Source organism: Pinus tabuliformis, chromosome 3_1 (genome assembly GCF_031772625.1).
Source record: "Pinus tabuliformis cultivar Carrire ecotype Pingquan chromosome 3_1, CPIR1, whole genome shotgun sequence".
Classification (NCBI taxonomy): domain Eukaryota; kingdom Viridiplantae; phylum Streptophyta; class Pinopsida; order Pinales; family Pinaceae; genus Pinus; species Pinus tabuliformis.
The window spans coordinates 712,255,320-712,267,246 of NC_142301.1; the positions used below are offsets into that span (position 1 = coordinate 712,255,320).

Below are 11,927 nucleotides of genomic sequence, written 5' to 3' on the forward strand. Positions count from 1 at the left end.
AAGGAAGTTAGTAATGTGAATTGTATTCATTGATCTAATGGCAACCACCAGAATATACTAGCATCGTTCCCAAGAATATACTAGCATCTTTGATGAGAATATACTAACATCTTTAAATTTAATCCATGTGATCAAAATTTTTAATTAATAAAATCATTAAAATACCCGATTCCAATAAAAAGGAAGCCTATCGACATAATAACTGGCATATCCAGCCAGATCGGTTTACATAATTCTACATCAACCAATCCCGTGGTTAACAACCACATTCAAATCCATTCAAATCCAGATTTAAATATTCATATTCTATCCTAACACACAGAAGTAAACCAAACAACTCAAAATTTCCGTGTTTAGCCCACTTGGGAGTTATTTTTAAGATCACCCAAAGCCATAAAACTTCGCCAAAATGTAAAGGTATGTCATCTTGATTCGGGGAGGTTTTACTCCTATGCCAGATTCCACTTAGCTACATCAACAACTTGATGACTTATCTTCCCGTTTGAGAAATGTTGCAGCTGTTATCACTCCACCCCATTCCTTCGGGTGCACTCGCATCCACGGGATCGGCCAACAAGTCCTCAAGTTTTATTGCCTCTTTGAGCTCTGCCACTACCTCACTCATGCTAGGTCTACGGGAGCGTCCAGCCTGAACACATCTCTTTGCTACTTTGGCAACACAAGTCACGGATTTCATGTCGTAACTTTCGCCCAACATCTTGTCTATGATTTCTGTTATTGTGCCACCATTTTCATCCATTTCTAACAGATACGGTGTTGCCTGTAAATATTCCAATGATTATTGTTAGTGTCTACAGGAACATGCACCACGAAACATTCTCTTGTCACTGCGGTTAAATATTCTTATCTTGGAAATGATTGATGATACGAATGTTTACCCAGTGAATGATGTTTACTTCCTCTTCATGGAGTTCTGGATCTATTGGTGGTCTACCCGATATGATTTCTAGCAAAGCCACTCCAAAACTATAAACATCACTTTTCTCCGTCAACATTTGAGTGCTGTAGAACCTGAGAAGAAACTGATATAATTATAATCCAGTATGGTGGAAAAAATAAAAATGAAATTCAATGTCCTCTTAATACTTAATTGAAAGCTCGACGAGTCCAAAAATTTAAAGAAATCTACTCAAGCATGACGAAAAATTTGGCAGTAATCCGATTGAATTTATTAATCATAAAGAATATCGCAAAAGAAGTAAGTTATATACTCTGGATCGAGATAGCCGAATGTTCCTTTCACTGCAGTGGTAACATGAGTAGCCTCCCCATCATTTGTTGTCCTTGAAAGACCGAAATCGGCTACTTTTCCATTCATATTGTTGTCTAAAAGGATGTTGGCAGTCTTTATATCCCTGTGAATTATCTTTTGGGCACAACCTACGTGCAGGTATTCCAGTCCTTTGAATAGAAACCCACAAGTGGACAGCCTCAGATATGTGGTTAAGAATTATTTGTCCACTAAGCAATACTTAACAACTGGCGTTCAGATCATAAAAATGTCTTGAGTATTAAAGTAATTAAGAGAAATGCCTACCTTGCGCTGCATCTAAAACTATTTTGAGCCTGGTTCTCCAATTTAGTTTGGAATGCCGTGAGCAGGACCTGCTAAAAAAATAACAGAACTAAATGCGTGTTGCCTACCCTGTCTATTCTATCGATTCAAGCAAGCATATCTGTCAGCAATATAATTTACCATAAAGGTGATCCCTTAGGGACCCTCCTGACATGTACTCGTAGATAAGCATAACTTCTCTTGATTCGTTACAATAGCCTAGTAGAGAGACCAAATTCCTATGATGGATTCTGGAAAGAAGATCAACCTGTTTATAAGCAAAATCATTAGCATGAATTTTCCCATAGATATAATATTCATGAGTAGAGATTGTTACATTGGATCTTAGTTCAATCTTATTACATGATTGAAGTTCAAGATATGAGAATCACCTCATTCAAGAACTCGTGAACTCCTTGTTGGGAGAACTGTGACAGTACTTTTACTGCTATATCTATTCCCTGGGGCAATTTGCCGAGAAACACCGATCCTGTTGGGTATTTTTACAATGGGAAAATACCAAAAACCAAACAAACAAACACCACAGAGCCAATGCTCTGTTTCCTTCTACCACAGGATCTTTTTGCACATGGAAGCTTTTAAAAAAAATCTCAGAACAGAGTATTACACAGCCATAAAAACTTTTCTATTCATTAAAATATAAAGCCTGAAACAACATTCATCCTCTTTCACTCAGAGGGATTTACCAAAAATTACATTCAGCCAACAAAGAACTCTGTCTCCACCTGAGAATTTACTGTGCTGGGTTTACTGCTGTAAAATAAATTTTCACTTACTGGTGTAAAAATCTTCTTTTACATACTCCTGAAAAAGAAATTTACACATGCTTACCAAGAAAAATTACATGCCTGCTCCCCTTCGTTTGGACAATATAAAAATTTACATTACAACCCTGATTTCTTGAGTTCGCACTGCTGTGCGGTATATGCTCACTGCTTCACTCGCAGCTCTTTTTCATTTTGCTCGTTCACTCCAAAAAAAATGAACACACATAAAAAAAAAAAACTAACTTAAAACATATGCGCTCCTCCCTATTTTTTCTTGCACTGCTGTGCAAATATTTTCATTCTCACACTACTGAGTTACATTACAATGAGCAGCATTTCTTATGCACTACTGTGCATTTCTATAACAAAAGCATTCTTCATTTTGTTCGCACGAGATGTGCTTCACCCTTAGTTTTCGCTGCTACTACATCTCTCGAATGGTCAATACACAAAACGTATTACATACACCTTATCTATGTTAACAAAACAAAACGATTATAATATAAGCCGTATATAAAAAAAACTTAAATGCTTTGCCAACCGGAGTAAATGATTTTAATTACATGACGGTGGTCAACCCACATTGAACTTTACTCCACGCAATCCTTGATTTGACGCGGACCGGATGCACCTTCAGAAAAACAACGGCTGACAACACGCAATCAGATCGGACGGCTGGAGTGGATATCGGGAGGCCTCATTATGCTGAACATTAGCACCCGAGAAATTACGTTTGCTTACGTATGGAGAGAGCCACGCGTCTACCCCATATTCCATCGGGTTCAAAAATACGGAAACCACTCTCTGCAGGAAGGCGGTCCGAGAAATCTCAAGCTGGTTTGTGGTTTTGCTGCGCGGTTTGGGCGTTGGTACGGCTGCTCCACGGGTCAACTCAGCCCGCTGTTGAAATTACGATTTCAACACTCCCCTTTAATTTCAACTGCTGGGCATTCGGTCATACCCAGACACTTCCTCTCGTAGAGGGATTCCTTAGTACTGCTGTTACAAAGATATCTTCCTCACATAGAGGGATTCACCAACTGCTTCTGATGCAGTTCATAAACAAACAAAGTTGTCTTCCTCTTAATAGAGGGATTAACCTGAAACTGTGCTTAAGAGCACCTTCCTCATGACAGAGGGATTCACCATAACAATGTGCTGAAGAGCACCTTCCTCTTGACAGAGGGATTCACCTGTGACTATGCTGAAAAGCATCATCCTCTTGATAGAGGGATTTACCATGTGTATGCTAAAAAGCATCTTCCTCTTGAAAGAAGGATTTACCATGACACTGTGCTGAAAAGCACCTTCCTCTTTAATAGAGGGTTTCACCAAATGACTGCGTTGAAAAGCACCTTCCTCATTAACAGAGAGATTACAAACAGACACTGCTTTACATGCAGTTTCAAAAACAAACAATCATTGCACTGTTCTTTTATGCTGCTGCATATTCTCTGCTGCACTGTTGTGCCATCTTCTTTACTGTGTCTACCCCACACTGCTGTGTCTACACTTGCACTGCTTATGCACTTTTCAAAGACAAAATACTCTGTCTTTTCTGGAACAATTACACTGTCCCAACTTACAAATTTACACTGCTGTGTGTAAACATTTCTTACATTCACTGCTGTTGCATGTGTTGCATTTCAATTCAATGAACAACACATTCACTATACTTACATTTACTGCTGTAAAGAAAAGAAATTTCTTTTACATCTGCTGTTGTCCATTACCTTTCATTTCTTCAACAAAAACTTCATGCTGCTGCATTTTCTTATTTGCATTGCTGTGTGCTTCTCCTTCTTGCCATCATGCTACTGTCCATAACTTCTTGCTGCTGCATTTTTCATATTCACTGCTGTCCATACCCATAACCATAGACTGTCATCCATGGGTTTTTATTTGCTGCTGCGTTGCCTCTGCAATTTGCACTGTGGCTACCTTTTGTTTCATCATACTGCTGTGTGCCCATACACTAACTCTTTACTCTCCATTACTTGCACATAGAGAGAAATCATCCTCACGTTGTTTTGCGCTACATTCTCCACACAACAAAAAAAAAATTAACATGGGCTGCTGCCTTTTCTTTTTACACCCTTGCTTCACACAATCTTAGTCTTCATTCATTTTTTTTACACAATGCACTGCTGTGCAGTTCCTTTCATTTTTCTGCTGCCACACATTATCATTCACCCATGTGCATTAAAAATCTGTTGTCCCTGTTTTTCTTTATGCATTTCTTTGCATGCTGCATTGCATATGAAGAAAAACATTACATTTTTTTTACTGCTGTGTATTGTACTCACTCTGCTGTGAGTATGTTCTCTCACATTACATAGAAGGAAACTACCTTCCATTGCTATGCATTTCAATGCATGTGCTCCATAACAAAAAAAATTCAAAACTGTTGTTTTATGTTCTGTCTTCCCACTGCTGTGAGGGTCTTCTTGCTTTGCATACTTTTCTTCTTGCGCTGCTGCACTTTACATTTGAGCGTTGTCCCCTTTTCTTTTCTGCTCTTATGGCAGATTTGATTTCATGTCTTTCCTTTATAAAAAAATCTTCATTAAAGAATGACTGTTAAGACAGTTCAACAAAAAAAAATTACAAGCTCCCCTTTAATGTGTGCTTGTCTTCTTTTGGCAGACTCTTCTCAAAACAAATTTAGATCGATTGGGGAATTTAAGAGGTTTTCAAATTGCCTTTCCTTCCTTCTCCATACTTGTGTAAATTTCTTCTTTTGCATGGGTCTAGCTTGTGTAAGAACCCATGTTAAGTTACAGTCACGTGCCATATGCCCAATGTTATGACACTTGAAGCATTCAACTTTATTCATGAATAAGAATTCATGATTTCTTCTTGTGAAATTATTACTTGGAGATTGTCGGGGACCACAACATCTATCTCCATGAAATGCTCTACAGTCTTTTGCCATATGACCAAAGTTTGAACAAGAGTAACAATAACCATAAAATGAACTTTGGTACCTGTGAGATGGAGGTTTCCTTGATGTACTTCTGAAGCCTTGGTGCCTTGAGATCCTTTGATGATGACCATTGCATCTTGCTTCTTTGACATCAGCTACATTTCTTCTTGAAGCTGATTTTCTACTTGGAGCAGGATTTCTTCTATTGCAGCCTTCATTTTTCTCCTTGCCTTTGCTGGAACTAGGAGCATCACCATCTCTTTCTGGCTTCTTCACATCTCCTTTGCTTAAAGCATCCTCATCCTTGTTTGAGGGTTCAGCTACATACCCAAGTCCTGATTTATCAGATGGAGATCTGTGATAGCTGAGCATGTCATCCAAAGCTTGAGAGCTCTTCATGATCTTGTTCATCCCTTCAACCTTTTTCTTGAGGAGGACTATTTCTTCTTCCAATATTTCACACTCATTATTTTTCTTTGCAAGCTGTTCCTCAGTTTCTTCTTTGCTACGAGTAGCTTCAGCTACTGCTATTTTAAGAGAGATAATATCAGACTTCATTTTGGAGATTTCTTCATCTTTTGCTTGACTGCTCTTCATTTTCTTTTCAGCTCCTTGTGCCTGCTTCCTGGCTTCTTGTAGTTCAGACTTAAGGGAGGAGACCTCTACCTTGTACTGTCCAATCTCTTCTGCAAGCTTGTTCACTCTCTTCTGCCTTTGTTCAAGTTGACTTGACAAGGCGTCTTCCTGCTTCTTTGCTTCATTCAGCTGATTTGTCATGGATATGACTTCTTCAGATGTTTCCTCTTGCATTGATCAAGCTCCTTCTTGAGCTTGACGAGCTCTTCATCCATTTCTTTTACTTGAAGCTTGATGAGGTCAACCTTCTCATTTTCAGTTTCCATGATCGATTCAGAACTTTCTTCTTGACTGATGGTCATGGTCAGTGCTCCCTTTGCATGAAGGTCATGCAGTCTGTCCCAAATATCCTTTGCTGATGAATATTTTCCTAGATTCTTCTTCACAGAGTCAGGCAGTCCATCCAAGATTAGTTTTGCTGCTTGTGCATCATACTCCATGGATTCTTTATCCATCTTGCTATCATCAATCACTGATTCCCAGACTTCAATCCCTTGAGACTGTAAGACAGCCCTCATTTTTATTTCCCACATATCAAAATCTCCATTAAACTTTGAAGCCTCAAATAGAATACTTTCAAATAGATTGTCTTATATTTTAGTAGAGGAGGGAGACACATTTTTAGCAAGCTTGGAGGCTTTCTTCTTTGACCTTGCCATTCTTATCTAGGCTTTAAATACTTGACTGTTTTTTTAAATCACTGACTGTTTCTTCAATAATAACTCAAAAACTTGAGAAATACCTGAATCCCTTTGGCTGAAACTTCACACTGCTGGAGAAGCTTTACTGCTGTTGCAACAAGAGTCTTTCCTTCAGCTTCTTTGACACTTTTAAAGAGCTTGAACTAGCTCTGTCACCACCAAAGAGCCTGGACTAGCTCTGATACCACTGTTGGGTATTTTTACAATGGGAAAATACCAAAAACCAAACAAACAAACACCACAGAGCCAATGCTCTGTTTCCTTCTGCCACAGGATCTTTTTGCACAGGGAAGCTTTTAAAAAAAATCTCAGAACAGAGTATTACACAGCCATAAAAACTTTTCTATTCATTAAAATATAAAGCCTGAAACAACATTCATCCTCTTTCACTCAGAGGGATTTACCAAAAATTACATTCAGCCAACAAAGAACTATGTCTCCACCTGAGAATTTACTGTGCTGGGTTTACTGCTGTAAAATAAATTTTCACTTACTGGTGTAAAAATCTTCTTTTACATACTCCTGAAAAAGAAATTTACACATGCTTACCAAGAAAAATTACATGCCTGCTCCCCTTCGTTTGGACAATATAAAAATTTACATTACAACCCTGATTTCTTGAGTTCGCACTGCTGTGCGGTATATGCTCACTGCTTCACTCGCAGCTCTTTTTCATTTTGCTCATTCACTCCAAAAAAATGAACACACAAAAAAACTAACTTAAAACATATGCGCTCCTCCCTATTTTTTTTCTTGCACTGTTGTGCAAATATTTTCATTCTCACACTATTGAGTTACATTACAATGAGCAACATTTCTTATGCACTACTGTGCATTTCTATAACAAAAGCATTCTTCATTTTGTTCGCACGAGATGTGCTTCACCCTTAGTTTTCGCTGCTACTACATCTCTCGAATGGTCAATACACAAAACGTATTACATACACCTTATCTATGTTAACAAAACAAAACGATTATAATATAAGCCGTATATAAAAAAAACTTAAATGCTTTGCCAACCGGAGTAAATGATTTTAATTACATGACGGCGGTCAACCCACATTGAACTTTACTCCACGCAATCCTTGATTTGACGCGGACCGGATGCACCTTCAGAAAAACAACGGCTGACAACACGCAATCAGATCGGACGGCTGGAGTGGATATCGGGAGGCCTCATTATGCTGAACATTAGCACCCGAGAAATTACGTTTGCTTACGTATGGGGAGAGCCACGCGTCTGCCCCATATTCCATCGGGTTCAAAAATACGGAAACCACTCTCTGCAGGAAGGTGGTCCGAGAAATCTCAAGCTGGTTTGTGGTTTTGCTGCGCGGTTTGGGCGTTGGTACGGCTGCTCCACGGGTCAACTCAGCGCACTGTTGAAATTACGATTTCAACAGATCCAAATCCCCCTCGTCCAATCTCCCGACTAAAAGTTTGTGTGGCCGCTGTCATTTCTTCCAGAGTGAACACACGAGATTTTGTTGGATTTGGCACCACAACCATTGAGTGGTCTGCAATCGATTCAGGGGAGGTCAAATTGATGAGAATCAAAGCTCAAAAATCATTCACATGATTTCATGACAGGGACTACTATGGCCATAATATTTTATATTATTACAACATATCTACTATTTGGTAGTATTTGCTACCTTGTGAAAAAACAGAACTTCGTTCCTTTTCAGTCCCACTTCTTTCATTGCCAACACCCTGTTCATTTCTCTTGAATTTATTGATAGCCACTATCAACGCTAAAGCGAGGATTAGAAATCCGCTGAGCGTTATTCCGAGGATGATCTTCAATTTATTCTTGTTTGTGTGATGTAGAATGCGTTCCCCTTAATGTATTATGCATTCCCCTTTATGTATAAGCAAGTAAGGGTTTCCACAGTAACTGCAACAGGCCAAAGAAAATTATTTTTTAAAACGTCCTCCAACAAGATTAATCAAAATCTTAACTGGATAGATTACTATTGTCCAATGTCTACGACATTCTTATAGGAAATGGAAAAAAGTATCCGCGTCGTGTCCCGGGTGGTTGGGATGAGCAATATTTCCCTCCCCACCCGGGTTCGAAACGCCTTTACATGTTGGATGCTGTATGTATTGTATATTGATTATTGTGGGTTGCGGTTCGCCTGGCTCAACGATTGTAAAATTATTATCTGTTATATAGAATATAAATTATGTAATGTAAAAGCTTCTTCGGCAGGCCCCGCTTAAAAAAAGAAAATGGGAAAATACGAAATCTCAAATCGGATTTATGTAATGTAAAAGCTTCTTCGGCAGGCCCCACTTAAAAAAAGAAAATGGGAAAAAAGAAATCTCAAATCGGATTTATGTAATGTAAAAGCTTCTTCGGCAGGCCCCGCTTAAAAAAAGAAAATGGGAAAAAAGAAATACGAAATCTCAAATCGGATTTATGTCAAAACATAAGGAATACCTGAATGTCAACGACCCATTGAGAAATTGGGCAGGAATTACAACACTGAAATTATTATTTTCTATATTCCTGTGAAAAAGAATTAGGGTATGAAATTTATTAATTAATTTCACTGAACTTTGAAAAAGAATGGCGAAAAGATAAACAGAAAAGGAAGAAAGAGGGGACGTACAATTCTTTTAGATTTTTAAGTTCACATAGCCAGTTGGGAAGAGTACCACTCAAGTTGTTGTTTTGTAAATATCTGCATAATTTACAAGTTATAATTAAATTTTCCATTTTTGAAAATGCATTGGCTCAACACAAAAAAACAAGACAGAAAACTAAAAGTTGAATCTTGAAAAGAAACTTACAATCTCTCCAATTTGATTAAAGTCGACAAATTTGGCAATGGCCCTATCAAATGATTATTGTCAAACGACCTGCTAATTTCAAACCAGTGGGTAAAATGCTTCACACATGATTATTATCTCACATAATCTTCAAACACAAATGGTCATCCCATTCATAACTATTTATTCCAAGTCAAAACCTGCGTACACTTTAATTAATGCGGTCAACTCTCCAATATCATTAGGCACCAATCCTCCAAGATTCCTTCTTGACAAATCGCTGGTAACGATACGATTTTCGCCAACATACGATTTCACGGTATGAATCTCGTCAGTGTTATGTTATGATTTCAACTGTGAACAAATCGAAAAATTGAACTTACATTCCCGAAATTCTTATGGGCGAAGTACTGTTTTCACAGACAAGTCCTTTCCACGGAATCGAAAAGCAAGGGTCGGAAATCCAATCCTTTATGCCAAACTTGCTTTTGATAACCTCAAGAGTTTTTACTGCATTATAAAAACTAGTTGGTTAGAAATTGAATCATAATTATATCAACAATTCAAGACTCAAAACATCAGTGAGGTAACTTACAATCTCGTGCATCTGTCGCCGGTTGAGTGTCAACTATTTTGTAAGTTTCAAAAGCGTTGATAATGGGATCGCTGGTAGCGTCATTAGTATTCTCCAAGGCAAAATACATGTCATCTGTTTGGTTGGTTATGAAAGTTAGCTCCCGGGTAGAATAATTGCTTAGAGAAGTAATGGTTTCGGATCGTTTTTCACCATTTATATTGATGTAAAAAGATCTCCGTTCAGACATATTTAGTTTCTCAATCTCTGCAAAATATAACAGCAGTAATAATTTGTGACCATTGGCCGGTCCTACAATGAATTTAAAACCACTTTCCACAATAACCCAGGCCGTTTGCATCACAGGAGGAGGAAGTTCCTTGGTATTGTTTGTTGAAATGAGCGCTCCAGAAGGTACAAACCGTACAGAAATAGAATCAGAAACACTTAAAGATAATTTATATTTCCAGATCCGGTCGAACTTGTCTACAGGAAACCTGTTTTATTAACAATAAAACGCCATTCAGCTCCAGGAAAAAAAAACGTTAACAGCAATGCATCAAAATTGGGTGTCGCACATCAAACTTTATTCAGGACATTTAACTAGTATCGGTGGTGTAGAGAGATATATTTTCTTGTTAACGTGGAAAAATATAAATTTATAAATGGGTGAAAATTGTGGAAACATATAAATTTATGAGTGATTGAAAACTGGATTACAATGAATATCAACATGACTAGGTGATTAATCATGACTCAGATTTCCATTAAAAATTTATCGTTAGCACGACTGGGATAATTATGACGCTTATATTTCAATAGCTGAATGTATGCAGTTCAAAATATTCACCTAACAGTAGAATTTCTGCCAACATCATATCTCCATACCGATATCAACATTGTTCCTGGCTTAGCCTCTCCATACATGCCTGGACGGAGCGTCCTCAATTCGATAGCAGAGATAAAGGGATCATCAGACACCGAGGTTCGGATCAAGCAAATGTACAGGACTCTGCCAGAACTAACAAATATTGTTTCATTATAACGTGGTGTGTCACGGTTTGAGATCGTCACGTTTCCCATAGCTAACATACCCTCTGTCTCAATCGAGAAAGCGAAGCTGGGGAGTTTTTTGAATCCACTGTAATTTCCAACTGCAAACCATAATCTTAAGAGATAAGGCACGTGAGGGACCATAGGCAACTGATAGCAAGACTTGTTGAGAGGCTTTGGGAAAACTCGCAAGGTGTGCAAGTAAGAACCGTAAGCACTAGCGTTCCCAATCTCTCCTCTGTGACCCACGTCTATGTAATTATCATCAGTGACCCACATTATATTGTTTTCTGCAGTTCGGTTCTCTTTCCCTCCGCAGTCGATACTCAAAAATCCTTTCACACGACCAGAAATTACTTAATAAAACAATACCCTGTTGTTGACCAAATATGAAGAAAAACGGAGAAATTCCAACGGGTAAGACGGCATTCATGAAACGTTTCTTATGGTACATACCTGTTTGAGCAATCATAAGAGGCAATAAACTTAGGAGCACTCCGACTAGCGCCATCCAACTGCTCCATTTGCCCTGACGAATTTTGTCCATAGTGACACCCATTTTTTATAAAGTTCTCTCACAGTAGATTGAATGGAGGAGGATTCGAACAAACGGTTGCCTATTTCGAAAGAAATTGATATTACTCTTTACAGGGGATTTCTGGGCCTTTGGCTCTGCACGAGCTTTCTGTGAAAGTCGAATGCATTTTTCTGTACGCTATGTCCGAATAATAAAACACAACATATCCATAAATCACCTCAGTGTCCTATCCTTACTTTTCAAAAGATTCCGAGGGTCCACACAACATATCCATAAATCACACCAGAGTCCTATCATTACTTTTCAAAAGATTCCGAGGGTCCTTTCGTTGCCCCTCGCTATCTTTGCTTTTAAAAT

The 11,927-nt window shown here is 38.3% G+C and overlaps 1 pseudogene across 1 annotated transcript; it reads right to left on the bottom strand.

Annotated features, from left to right (window-relative positions):
• Positions 1–431: 431 nt before the first annotated feature.
• Positions 432–11,720, bottom strand: LOC149189225 (putative LRR receptor-like serine/threonine-protein kinase At1g67720; annotated as a pseudogene). The gene is made up of 16 exons (XR_016256339.1): positions 11,489–11,720; positions 10,830–11,367; positions 10,001–10,476; positions 9,789–9,915; positions 9,614–9,685; positions 9,427–9,495; positions 9,246–9,317; positions 9,074–9,142; positions 8,283–8,524; positions 8,035–8,144; positions 1,969–2,067; positions 1,718–1,844; positions 1,559–1,627; positions 1,233–1,422; positions 900–1,032; positions 432–781 (listed from the first exon to the last, which is right to left on the bottom strand). The product of XR_016256339.1 is annotated as a putative LRR receptor-like serine/threonine-protein kinase At1g67720 (transcript).
• Positions 11,721–11,927: the final 207 nt, after the last annotated feature.